Here is a 12,701-nt window from a genome sequence, read left to right as displayed (position 1 = left end):
GTGCTCGTTGTTGTGGTTCTGTTCGCCGAGCTGGGAATTTGTGTTTGTGCCGAGCTAGGTGACATCGTCAGTGCTTGGGAGCCTCCTGTGAAGCGCTTCTGTGATGTTTCCTCCGGCGTTTGTAGTGATTTGTACCTGCCGCTTCCGGTTATCAGTTCCAGTTGTTTGATTAGATTAGCTTACTTACAATGTGGAAACAGCCCCTTCGGCCCAACAAGTCCACACCGACCCGCCGAAGCGCAACACCACGGGCAATTTAGCATGGCCAATTCACCTGACCCGCACATCTTTGGACTGTGGGAGGAAACCGGAGTACCCGGAGGAAACCCACGCAGACACGGGGAGAATGTGCAAACTCCACACAGTCTGTCGCCTGAGTTGGGAATTGAACCCGGGTCTCTGGCGTTGTGAGGCAGCAGTGCTAACCACGGTGCAACCGTGCCGCCCACACAGTGTCCGCTGCAGTGGCCGGTATATTGGGTCCAGGTCGATGTGGATTCATTATTGAATGAATCTGTGGATGAGTGCCATGCCTCTAGGAATTCCCTGGCTGTTCTCTGTTTGGCTTGTCCTATAATAGTAGTGCTTCACAGAAGCGCTTCACAGAGATAGAGAGGCTCTTGATTATAAGGGGATCAAGGGTCGTGGGGAGAGGGCAGGAGAATCGGGGTTGAGAAAGCAGTTGTTTCCCAGAGGGTGGCGGCGGTCTGGAATGCACTGCTTGGGAGGGTAGCGAGGCGGGGAACCTCAAAACCTTGAAAAACTACTTGGATGAGCACTGGAAATGTCATAACTTTTCCTGGCTACGGACCAAGTGCTGGAAAGTGGGACTAGAGCAGACTTAGAGTAGCTTTGTCAGTGCGGACTCGGAGGGCCAGAAGGCCTCTTCTGTACTGTGTGACTGTGTGGGGAAGCTTTCTGATTCCCATCTGTTGATTGAGGCCGCGCTACTGATGCTTCCTGATGCGGAGCAGCCGGATGGATCCAAGTGGGCATTGAAGGTGAGAGGGTGGGAGAGAGCTTCGGAGCCTCCGTCCGTTTGGTTCAGGTTCCGTCTCGTCCTGATGCATGCATCGATGTAGGTGCTCAGTGGTTACCGATAGAGTGAAGGTGCAGTTGATCACTGACTCCACGCGTGGTGCTGCAGGTTGTAATGTCTAGACGAAAACAGAACTCGCTGCAACCTTCGGGAGAAGGGTCACTGGACTCGAAGCGTTAATTCTGCTTTCTCTCCACAGAAGCTGAGGTTTTGCTTACTGGGTGTTTTGCTTTATTTTGCATTTTAGACCTTGCTTTTTGATTGCACGGCTGCTATCAAACCATTAGCTTGCTGTTAGCGCTGCAATTAGCACTCTTGAATCTTGATTTGCAATTCTAAGGAAGCAGACTGAATTGGAATGTTTGGAGCGGGAGCCGAACCAATAAAGGCTGATTTGCTGTAAATTGATCTTCACATCCCTGGTCGTGCTGTTCATTTGCACGAGGTGGGTTGGGGGATGGGAGTTCACATTTTCCAAGACAAGATGGGTTAGTCTGTAAGAGTTTCTGTTTGTAAAGGTGAGCCGAGATTTCCTGGCAGTGAGATTTTTCGGTCAGAATTCGAACCTGCTCCAATCATTTGCCTTGTGGGGAGGCAGGGACTTTTCACATTGGTAACAGCCTGAGGCAAAGTCTTGGAAACAAGAGCATTTTATTCTTTACGGCCTTGCAAGAACGGGCGTTTCGCTCAAGCAATCAGGCTAGCAAAAGCGCGCCAAAACAAAGCATGTAAGCATTCTTATTCAGTTTGCAAGTTGCGGAATCACGCCTCCCTTTTCCCATCCTATCATAAGCCGATTTACCTGACTTGTTTTTCTCTAATTTTCCTGATCTGACTACCCTGCTGTCCTTGTCCTTGTCTGTTACAGCCTGTCTGTTATTTTAGCCAGTTCCCCTTATCATACTATAAGCTTATTGTGAGATGCCCCTACTGCTTCTTTTGTGGTCAGCCACAACACTTCAAAGTTATTTCTTAGTTTAAAACTATTTCTTAAACAAAAACCTCTATATTCGTTAAAATCTTAGCCTTAAGTATACCGCAAGAATCCCGCGACCGTTTGTGTAATGTTCCCCTTCCCCTCCCCCTACAACATGGTGGGCCGAAGGGCCTGTACTGTGCTGTACTGTTCTATGTTCTAACTGCAGGCACATCCACACACACACACGCACACACATCAAAGACATGGAGGGCTCGGCTGAATCTACTGCTCTCTTCTCTGCCTGTCACATTTCATCGAGCTAGTGTCCTAGGCCCAAGCATCTTCAGCGAGTGGTTAGAATATGCAGTGCACTGCCTGAGAGAGAGGGTGCTGGAGGCAGATTCAATGGTGACTTTGGTCGGAGGGTCGGATACTTATCTGAAGAGAGGGCGAGTGGGACTGGGGAAGTTGCTCGTGCAGAGAGCTGATGCAGACATGACAGGCTGAATGTCTCATTCAATGCGTGCAGTTCTGCAGTTGGTTACCACCTCCTCAAGTCACGTCAGCTTAGCCCTGACCCACCTGATTGGTGAGATACTGACAATCTCTACATGACCATGAGGCAGTGCTTCACTGACAGGGGAAAAAAAGCAACTGCTGTAAACGGATCTGCTGCTCTAGTTAGAAATCCTGGGAGGACTACGGCGACAGGGAAACTGTCAGCAGTGATCTACAAGTCTTTGAACAGAATCAAGCTGATTGAAAACATGGAGGACAAATGGGACTTGAGGCAGTCCGCGGTATTGTAGTTATCGCTTCTCGGCCTTTTGGCTAAGATCAAGTGTAGTATCTGTTCTTATCAGTTTAATATCTGATACGTCCCTTATCTGGGGACCATATATTAAATTGATTTTTGGAGCAGGGAGATGGAATAGGGGCTTGCTCCGTCCACTCCACGCATCGACCTGGTATTGCAGTACCTCCGGGAACGGTGCACCCCTCATCTATAAATCTAAAAACAGCTTCATGTTTATAGCACAGGCTTTCGGTGCTTCATTTCTCACACCTCGCATCCAGCCGGGCGTGAGTCGATTCAAACTCGTCTGTTCTAAGGTAGCTGTTCAGCTCCCGCTCCCTATCCTTCTCTCGCCGTCTCTGTCTCTTGCGCACCTTGACACTTGCTCTCAATGTCATCCCCTCACCCCTGCTGCGTGCTGCACCGTCCCGCCAACGCCGGACCCCGATCACACCACATGGTGTCAGAATTTGGGAGTTGCAGCAACCGTAGCTGCCCACCAGCTTTTCCTACTCGCGAGCGACATTTCAGAAAAACAAGAGAAGGTCAACTGTGCTACGTTGCTGCATGCTGCTGGGGATGAAGCTATCTAGGGGTTCAGTCGTTTTGATTTTGATGACTTGAAAGAGAGATTTCGAGAACACTGTGAGCTAGGACAAAAATAATCGGGACGTATTTAAGGCACATGCTTTTCATCAGAGTGCAAGGGCAGGCGGAATCGATAGGTACGTATGTGACTGACCGGAAAAACGAGGCAAAGGACTGTGAGTTTCAGCCACTTTCCGATTCACTGAGCCGCGACAGAATCGTGTGTGCTATCACGACTGACTGAGTCAGAGGCAGGTTACTCAGAGAGTCAATTCTCACTGGGAAAAGCAAAGAGACAGCACTAACTCGACAACAGCACGTGAGAAAACGTAGAACAAACAAACCAATGTTTGCTGACCGGAACTGGCCTGGAAAGATAATAAGGCAGGTAGGAGCACTGCAGATTATCCGGCACCTGGGCTGTGTACGCAGGGACTGGCACAACACCCCCTTGCCTTCTTTTGCACTACTTTGCTGCCTCAGCCAGAACTGGCAGCATTCTAAGTCAGTCTCACACAAGCAGCGTGGGCCAGCTGTCTGTGACAACAAATTCCAAAGACTCACAACCCTCTGAGAGAAGACGTTTCTCCTGATCTCACTCTTAAATTGGTGCCTCTTTATTCTGTTCAGTTCTAGACACTCCCATGAGGGAAAATGTCCTCTCAGCATTTACCCTGTCGAGCCACGTAAGAATCCAATATGTTTCAATAAGATTGTGTCTCATTCATTTCAACTCAGGATCTACACTCATCTGGAGGTAGGGTTTACCGGGCTCAATTTTACTGAAAAGCTGACCTCCGGCTAGTTCAGCAAATAGGTCGTTGAGCAAAGGGAAAGGAAACCGCCTAGCACACACCAGCAGGTGAACTGTTGCAGCATGATATTGCGGCTCCGGAACTCAATCCCTCTACGAATGAAACCCAACAGCCTTCTTAACAGCACTATCCACCTGGGGGTGGCAACTTTCAGGGATCTATGTACATGGGACTCCAAGATCCCTCTGCACATCCACACTACCAATAATCTTTCCATCGACCCAGTACTCTGCCTTCCAGTTATTCTTCCCAAAGTGCATCACCTCACATTTAGCTGCATTGAACTCCATTTGCCACCTCTCAGCCCGATTCTGCAGTTTGTCCAAGTCCCCCTGCAACCTGTAACATTCTTCCACACTGACCACTACTCCACCGACTTTAGCGTCGTCTGCAAATTTACTAATCCATCCACCTATGTTATGCCTGCGTCTAAGTCATTTATAAAAATGACAAACAGCAGTGGTCCCAAAACAGACCCTTGTGGCACACCACTAGTAACCGGACTCCAGGCTGAATATTTTCCATCAACCACCACTCGCTGCCTCCTTTCAGAAAGCCAGTTTCTAAGCCAAACTGCTAAATCACCCTCAATTCCATGCCTCTGCATTTTCTCCAACAGCTTATCAAAGGCTCCAGGCGTCCTGCCTGTCCACCCCATTGAAAACAATAGCGTGCTTCTTTAGAATTCTTGATCGGTCACTCAGAATTTTGACACTCAGTTGAGTTTGATTCTGTCCAACTACATTCTTGCCCATAAAGCTGTAAGATTTCCTTTGATGACGCGCAGGCTGTGTCTTCAGACTCACCGTATAACTGAACGTACCCACTGTGAAAGCACCACTTCACCTGTGTGTGTTCCTCGCGCAGTTTCTGAAGGTTGCAGCGCAACGTGACTCAGCCGTATCAACGAAACCGGTGTCCACCTCCATTCTTACCGGTTTGCCGTTCAGTAAGGGAGCGACCGGGGCGTCGGCAGGTATCGCCAGTATCTGTAACCACAACACCTCATTGGTTTGTGCGTCAGGGCTTTTGTCTTCTTGCCCTTTTTGTACCATTTAGGATTTCTTCCTGTACTTTCGCTGCAGGTTATTGGTACTTTCACCCCCGAGCGCACCCACTTAGTATATTCTTTTTTAATGCTGCAGTTTCTGCACACAGCTTCTTTCTACCAGCAATTTGCTGCTGCCTGACATGTGTTTCCACAGCAGTGGCAGTTTTGTGTCTGCGTTGGTGCTTGTCCCTGGGCCACCATTTTGTGAACTCTCAGCCACCATTTTGTGAGGTGTTGACCTTCCTTGGCTGCGAGTTCCATCACGGTTGCCATTCCCAGCACTTTCATTTAAGTGTAGTCACCTTTGCGTCAGTAATCTCTTCTGGATCGCTTCACATCTTGCGGCAGGCTGCTACAAAAGGTAGAGTCTCGCGGGATCTGAGGTGAGCCGGCTAGCTGGATACAAAGCCAGCTCGGTCACAGAAGACAGAGAGTAGCGGTGGAAGCGCATTTTTCGGAAAGGGGATCAGTAACTAGTGGTATCCCGCAGGGCACAGTGCTAGGACCTTTGTTGTTTGTGACGTGTAAATAAATGATCTGTATAAACAGCTGTACAAAACTCCAGTTAGGCTACAATCGGGATACCGCGCGCAGTGCTGTTCGGCACACTCACTGCCAGAAGGACGTGGATGCTTTGGAGAGGGTGCAGAGAAGGTTTACCAGGACCTTGCCTGCCCTGGAGTGCTTCTGTTGTGAGGAGAGGTTGAATAAACTTGGGATTGTTGTCACTGCAAAGGCGGAAGCTGAGGGGCGACCCGATAGGGGTCGACAGCATACTGAGAGGCATCGGAAGGGTGGCGAGTCAGTGGGTACAGGTTCACGGTGAGAGGGGGAAAGTGAGAAGGGAGAAGTGCGGAGAAAGGTTTTCACATAGGGGATGGTGGGTGTCTGGAACGCGTTGCCAGTCGAAGCGCTGGAAGCAGGCACGTTAGGAACGTTTCAGGCTCACCTTGTTGGACACGTGAACGGGAGGCGGAACGGCGGGACTGAAACCGCGTCTGGGCAACAGGTAGCACGCCCAAACAAGGAGTAGGAATCGGCACAGGCTCGCTGGGCCCTGTGTCATCGATCCGACGGTGCCAAAGTCTCCGGCCACGTGTACAACTGTGGTGAATTTCCGCAAATACCTTGTAGACGGGGCTGTGACAGGGACCTTATTGGGGTGTCCACGATAATGGGGGCCACGGAGGGCACTTTTGCTGAGTTTGCAGATGGCACAAAGATAGCTAGAGGGACAGGTAGTTTTGAGGAAATGGGCAGGCTGCAGAAGAGCGTGGACACGTTGGGCGAGTGGGGAAAAGAAGTGACCAAGTGTGCGTAATTGCACTTTGGTAGCAAGAACAATCGGGTAGACGATTTTCTGAACGAGGGAAAGGCTTTGCAAATCTGCAGCGCAGAGGGTCTTGGGAGTCCTAGTTCCAGGTTGTTTCAAGATTAACATGCAGGTCCATCCGATGGTTCGGAAGGCAAATGCGGTGTCGGCATTCATTTCAAGCGGGCGAGGAAACAGGAGCGGGGACGTGCTGCCGAGGCCGCGTCAGGCTCTGGTCTGACCACAGGTGGAATATTGGGAGCAGTTTTGTGCCGTGTACCGAAGGAAGGGATGCGCTGGTGTTGGGACGGAGTCTAGAGAAGGTTTCCCCTGGGTTTGTCACATGAGGTCTCTGGGTCTGTGCCCGATGGTGTTTCGAAAGGTAAGGCGGGATCTGACCGAAGCTTACAAGCTACTGGGGGGCCTGGTCAGAGTGGTTGTGAAGAAGATGGTCCCACTAGTAGGCGAGACGAGGACCTGGAAGTACAGCCTCAGGGTGAAGGGTCGCCCCTTCAGGCCGAGATGAGGTTGCATTTAAGACAGAGATGGAGAGGTTCAAAGTTTGGGAGAAGATTTGTAGCTCGGGTGCTCGTTGTTGTGGTTCTGTTCGCCGAGCTGGGAATTTGTGTTTGTGCCGAGCTAGGTGACATCGTCAGTGCTTGGGAGCCTCCTGTGAAGCGCTTCTGTGATGTTTCCTCCGGCGTTTGTAGTGATTTGTACCTGCCGCTTCCGGTTATCAGTTCCAGTTGTTTGATTAGATTAGCTTACTTACAATGTGGAAACAGGCCCTTCGGCCCAACAAGTCCACACCGACCCGCCGAAGCGCAACACCACGGGCAATTTAGCATGGCCAATTCACCTGACCCGCACATCTTTGGACTGTGGGAGGAAACCGGAGTACCCGGAGGAAACCCACGCAGACACGGGGAGAATGTGCAAACTCCACACAGTCTGTCGCCTGAGTTGGGAATTGAACCCGGGTCTCTGGCGTTGTGAGGCAGCAGTGCTAACCACGGTGCAACCGTGCCGCCCACACAGTGTCCGCTGCAGTGGCCGGTATATTGGGTCCAGGTCGATGTGGATTCATTATTGAATGAATCTGTGGATGAGTGCCATGCCTCTAGGAATTCCCTGGCTGTTCTCTGTTTGGCTTGTCCTATAATAGTAGTGCTTCACAGAAGCGCTTCACAGAGATAGAGAGGCTCTTGATTATAAGGGGATCAAGGGTCGTGGGGAGAGGGCAGGAGAATCGGGGTTGAGAAAGCAGTTGTTTCCCAGAGGGTGGCGGCGGTCTGGAATGCACTGCTTGGGAGGGTAGCGAGGCGGGGAACCTCAAAACCTTGAAAAACTACTTGGATGAGCACTGGAAATGTCATAACTTTTCCTGGCTACGGACCAAGTGCTGGAAAGTGGGACTAGAGCAGACTTAGAGTAGCTTTGTCAGTGCGGACTCGGAGGGCCAGAAGGCCTCTTCTGTACTGTGTGACTGTGTGGGGAAGCTTTCTGATTCCCATCTGTTGATTGAGGCCGCGCTACTGATGCTTCCTGATGCGGAGCAGCCGGATGGATCCAAGTGGGCATTGAAGGTGAGAGGGTGGGAGAGAGCTTCGGAGCCTCCGTCCGTTTGGTTCAGGTTCCGTCTCGTCCTGATGCATGCATCGATGTAGGTGCTCAGTGGTTACCGATAGAGTGAAGGTGCAGTTGATCACTGACTCCACGCGTGGTGCTGCAGGTTGTAATGTCTAGACGAAAACAGAACTCGCTGCAACCTTCGGGAGAAGGGTCACTGGACTCGAAGCGTTAATTCTGCTTTCTCTCCACAGAAGCTGAGGTTTTGCTTACTGGGTGTTTTGCTTTATTTTGCATTTTAGACCTTGCTTTTTGATTGCACGGCTGCTATCAAACCATTAGCTTGCTGTTAGCGCTGCAATTAGCACTCTTGAATCTTGATTTGCAATTCTAAGGAAGCAGACTGAATTGGAATGTTTGGAGCGGGAGCCGAACCAATAAAGGCTGATTTGCTGTAAATTGATCTTCACATCCCTGGTCGTGCTGTTCATTTGCACGAGGTGGGTTGGGGGATGGGAGTTCACATTTTCCAAGACAAGATGGGTTAGTCTGTAAGAGTTTCTGTTTGTAAAGGTGAGCCGAGATTTCCTGGCAGTGAGATTTTTCGGTCAGAATTCGAACCTGCTCCAATCATTTGCCTTGTGGGGAGGCAGGGACTTTTCACATTGGTAACAGCCTGAGGCAAAGTCTTGGAAACAAGAGCATTTTATTCTTTACGGCCTTGCAAGAACGGGCGTTTCGCTCAAGCAATCAGGCTAGCAAAAGCGCGCCAAAACAAAGCATGTAAGCATTCTTATTCAGTTTGCAAGTTGCGGAATCACGCCTCCCTTTTCCCATCCTATCATAAGCCGATTTACCTGACTTGTTTTTCTCTAATTTTCCTGATCTGACTACCCTGCTGTCCTTGTCCTTGTCTGTTACAGCCTGTCTGTTATTTTAGCCAGTTCCCCTTATCATACTATAAGCTTATTGTGAGATGCCCCTACTGCTTCTTTTGTGGTCAGCCACAACACTTCAAAGTTATTTCTTAGTTTAAAACTATTTCTTAAACAAAAACCTCTATATTCGTTAAAATCTTAGCCTTAAGTATACCGCAAGAATCCCGCGACCGTTTGTGTAATGTTCCCCTTCCCCTCCCCCTACAACATGGTGGGCCGAAGGGCCTGTACTGTGCTGTACTGTTCTATGTTCTAACTGCAGGCACATCCACACACACACACGCACACACATCAAAGACATGGAGGGCTCGGCTGAATCTACTGCTCTCTTCTCTGCCTGTCACATTTCATCGAGCTAGTGTCCTAGGCCCAAGCATCTTCAGCGAGTGGTTAGAATATGCAGTGCACTGCCTGAGAGAGAGGGTGCTGGAGGCAGATTCAATGGTGACTTTGGTCGGAGGGTCGGATACTTATCTGAAGAGAGGGCGAGTGGGACTGGGGAAGTTGCTCGTGCAGAGAGCTGATGCAGACATGACAGGCTGAATGTCTCATTCAATGCGTGCAGTTCTGCAGTTGGTTACCACCTCCTCAAGTCACGTCAGCTTAGCCCTGACCCACCTGATTGGTGAGATACTGACAATCTCTACATGACCATGAGGCAGTGCTTCACTGACAGGGGAAAAAAAGCAACTGCTGTAAACGGATCTGCTGCTCTAGTTAGAAATCCTGGGAGGACTACGGCGACAGGGAAACTGTCAGCAGTGATCTACAAGTCTTTGAACAGAATCAAGCTGATTGAAAACATGGAGGACAAATGGGACTTGAGGCAGTCCGCGGTATTGTAGTTATCGCTTCTCGGCCTTTTGGCTAAGATCAAGTGTAGTATCTGTTCTTATCAGTGCTGTGGGTTTGCAGAAGCCGTGTTGCGAGTCGTTGGAGCTGCTGGAGACCATCGCTGGATCGTGATTGGCCGCTGGAGGATCGTTTGGTTGTGCTGACCTGCTCTTGGTGGATCTTTATGCTGGCTTCGGCCTAACGCCAATTCAGGTATCAGCCAACCTCAGAGCTATGGCCTCAGCAGCCGCTCGCAGCCCTGGCCAGGGCATTCGCAACACAGTCAGGGTGACTGTGAAGAAGGTGGAGGAGCACACACCGGTCGATCGGATGGTGTTTGTGAAGAAGGTTTTGCTGGAGTGCTGTGGGTTTGCAGCAGCGGATGTGTACTGCCTGCAGGATTTCCCTGGGGCAGGCTACTTCGACTTGACCTTCAGGAGCGTGAAGCATTGTGAGCAGCTCCTGAAGGTCTTCAAGGAGAAGGAAGGGGAACCTCTGTTCTCCATCTTGTCGGCGGTCCCGTTGTGTGTGCTTCCTGCGCAGAGGAGTCGGGTTGTGACAATCCAAATGTACAACCCTTACGTCCCAGCGGCAGATGTTCTCACCTTCTTGAAGAGGTATGTCCAGGTTGAAGGAGAAAGCACCGATGTGGTCGATCCTTTCGGGATCTGGACCAGTAAGCGGCAGGTCAAGGTAACCCTGAGGGTCGATGCCAGCGGGAACATCCTCCACCCACCCTCCAGCTTCGCCATCGGAGGAAGCAGAGGTTACCTGACATACGCAGGGCAGCCGAAGGTGTGCCGAACCTGCGGGAGGTCAGGCCACATGGCGGCCGACTGTAAGGTGACTGTATGCCGAAATTGCAAACAGGAAGGCCACCTGACCAAGGATTGCAAGGAGGCCAAGAACTGTAACCTGTGCGGAGAGGCGGGCCACATGTACAAGGCCTGCCCAAGACGAGGAACCGCCACTTACGCACAGATGGCCAGAGGTGGCAACACGAGCCGGGGACTGCCAAAGCACAGCAGGGCACCACAAGATATCACGGAAACGGTGCCTGGAGACACCCAGAAGGAAGAGCAGGCGGTAGCGGAGCAGACGGCAGACAGCGGGGAGGTACAGCAGCCGATCCAAGCTCCTTCAAGGCAGACGGAGGAAATGGAAGAGGAGGAATCAAAGGAGGCAGATGACTGGATCACAGTCAGAAATAGGAAGAGGAAACCTGTCTCGGGCCCCAAAGCCACCCAGAGAAGGGGGAAACGACACCTCCAAGCCGAGGATACAGGCAGCTCTTCTGATGGTGAGGACGGGCGCAAGAAGGGTCGCCACCAGAGGAAGAGACAGAGCGCCATGGGGAGAAAGGAGGGCAGCACCACCCAAGAAGGGAAAGACGATCCCTCTGTGGGGATGGGTAAAGGCCTCCCCCTACCCGGTGAGAACCAAGAGGTGTCCACCGGCCCACAGCTCCAGGTAACTGGGAGCAGCGGTCCTGTGACAGCCCCACTGTCAGATGGAGAACTGGACGGTGCGGACCCTGGGCTTGACACAAAGACACCAGAGCGGGGAAATGGCTCCAGCGTGGAGCCGGACAGCTACCTCAGCCCTGGGATGGTCCAGCAGTTTGCCGTCACCACGGGGATGCACGCAGCTACCCCAGAGGAGCAAGACCAGCAGCAAATGGACACTATTAACCTTGTAAATTGTTAAAATGGGGTTTAAAGTTGCCAGCATCAATGTGCGTAGCATCAAATCGGCTACGCGATGTGTTTCAACGATGGCCTTCCTGGCCAGCGTTAAAGCCGACCTCCTGTTTCTGCAGGAGTGTGGGATACCGCACCTCAGCAGCTACAGGAGATGGTCGAGCTTGTGGGCCCATGGGCAGTCAGTTTGGTCGGGGGGCAACGATAGCCGCGCCTCCGGCCTGGGTATCCTGTTGCGAGGAAGCAACTTCACCATCTCCGAGGTTAAGGAGGTGGTGGGCGGGCGCCTCCTCGTCGCCGACGTTATGTACAGGAATGCTCCCCTGAGACTGATCAATGTGTACGCCCCAGTGGGTAAGAGTGAACGGTTGGCCGTCCTGCAGCAGCTTCCACTGTTGCTGGCTACGTCCAGGCCGGTCATTCTGGCCGGAGACTTCAACTGTATCATTGATGCAGATGGACGATCCGGCGGGGGGGACAGTAAACTGGACGCCACGTCCAGAGCCCTGATGGACGCGGTAAAAGATGCCAAGCTGCACGACGTCTTCAGCACCCCTGCAGACGGAGCGCAGCGTAGATACACCTGGTCACGGGCAGACGGGTCTATCCGCTCAAGGATAGATTACCTGTTTGTGTCCCGAACGCTCTCGGTCAGATCCACCGACGTCAAGCCGGTGTTCTTCTCTGACCACTGCCTCCTGCTGGCCGACTGTCACCTACAGGACGAGCAGCGGGCGGGTAAGGGAACGTGGAAGCTGAACACTAAGCTGTTGACCCCGGGAAACATTGAGGAGCTCAAGAGGGACTACGCAGGTTGGAGAACCGTGAAGCCCCTCTTTGAGTCTCCAGCAGACTGGTGGGAAACAGTTAAAGGGAACATCAAGAGGTTCTTCATCCTCAAAGGTGTTCAGGAGGCGAGAGAGAGGCGGGGAAAACTGTCCCAGCTCCAGGAAAGTATGCAGAACCTGCTCCTGCTGCAGACGATGGGGGTCGATGTCACGGAGGACCTCAAGGAGGTGAAGGGCCAGCAAGCCTCGCTCTTTGCCTCAGAGGCCTCCAAGATAATCTTCCGGTCCAGGGTCCGCTCGGTGGAGCAGGACGAGACGTGCTCACGTTTCTTCTTCCAGAAGGTGCACAAAG

At 51.7% G+C, this 12,701-nt stretch overlaps 1 non-coding gene and 1 pseudogene across 1 annotated transcript; both read left to right on the top strand.

Moving 5' to 3' along the window:
* The first annotated feature begins 2,769 nt into the window (after positions 1 to 2,769).
* On the top strand, positions 2,770 to 2,960 carry LOC132816293 (U2 spliceosomal RNA). Its single transcript, XR_009644785.1, has one exon. It is a non-coding gene; the product is annotated as a U2 spliceosomal RNA (small nuclear RNA).
* Positions 2,961 to 9,874: 6,914 nt separating this feature from the next.
* On the top strand, positions 9,875 to 9,962 carry LOC132816300 (U2 spliceosomal RNA; annotated as a pseudogene).
* Positions 9,963 to 12,701: the final 2,739 nt, after the last annotated feature.

This window comes from Hemiscyllium ocellatum, chromosome 5, assembly GCF_020745735.1.
Source record: "Hemiscyllium ocellatum isolate sHemOce1 chromosome 5, sHemOce1.pat.X.cur, whole genome shotgun sequence".
In the NCBI taxonomy this organism is placed as follows: domain Eukaryota; kingdom Metazoa; phylum Chordata; class Chondrichthyes; order Orectolobiformes; family Hemiscylliidae; genus Hemiscyllium; species Hemiscyllium ocellatum.
This window is presented reverse-complemented; position numbering and strand designations above follow the sequence as displayed.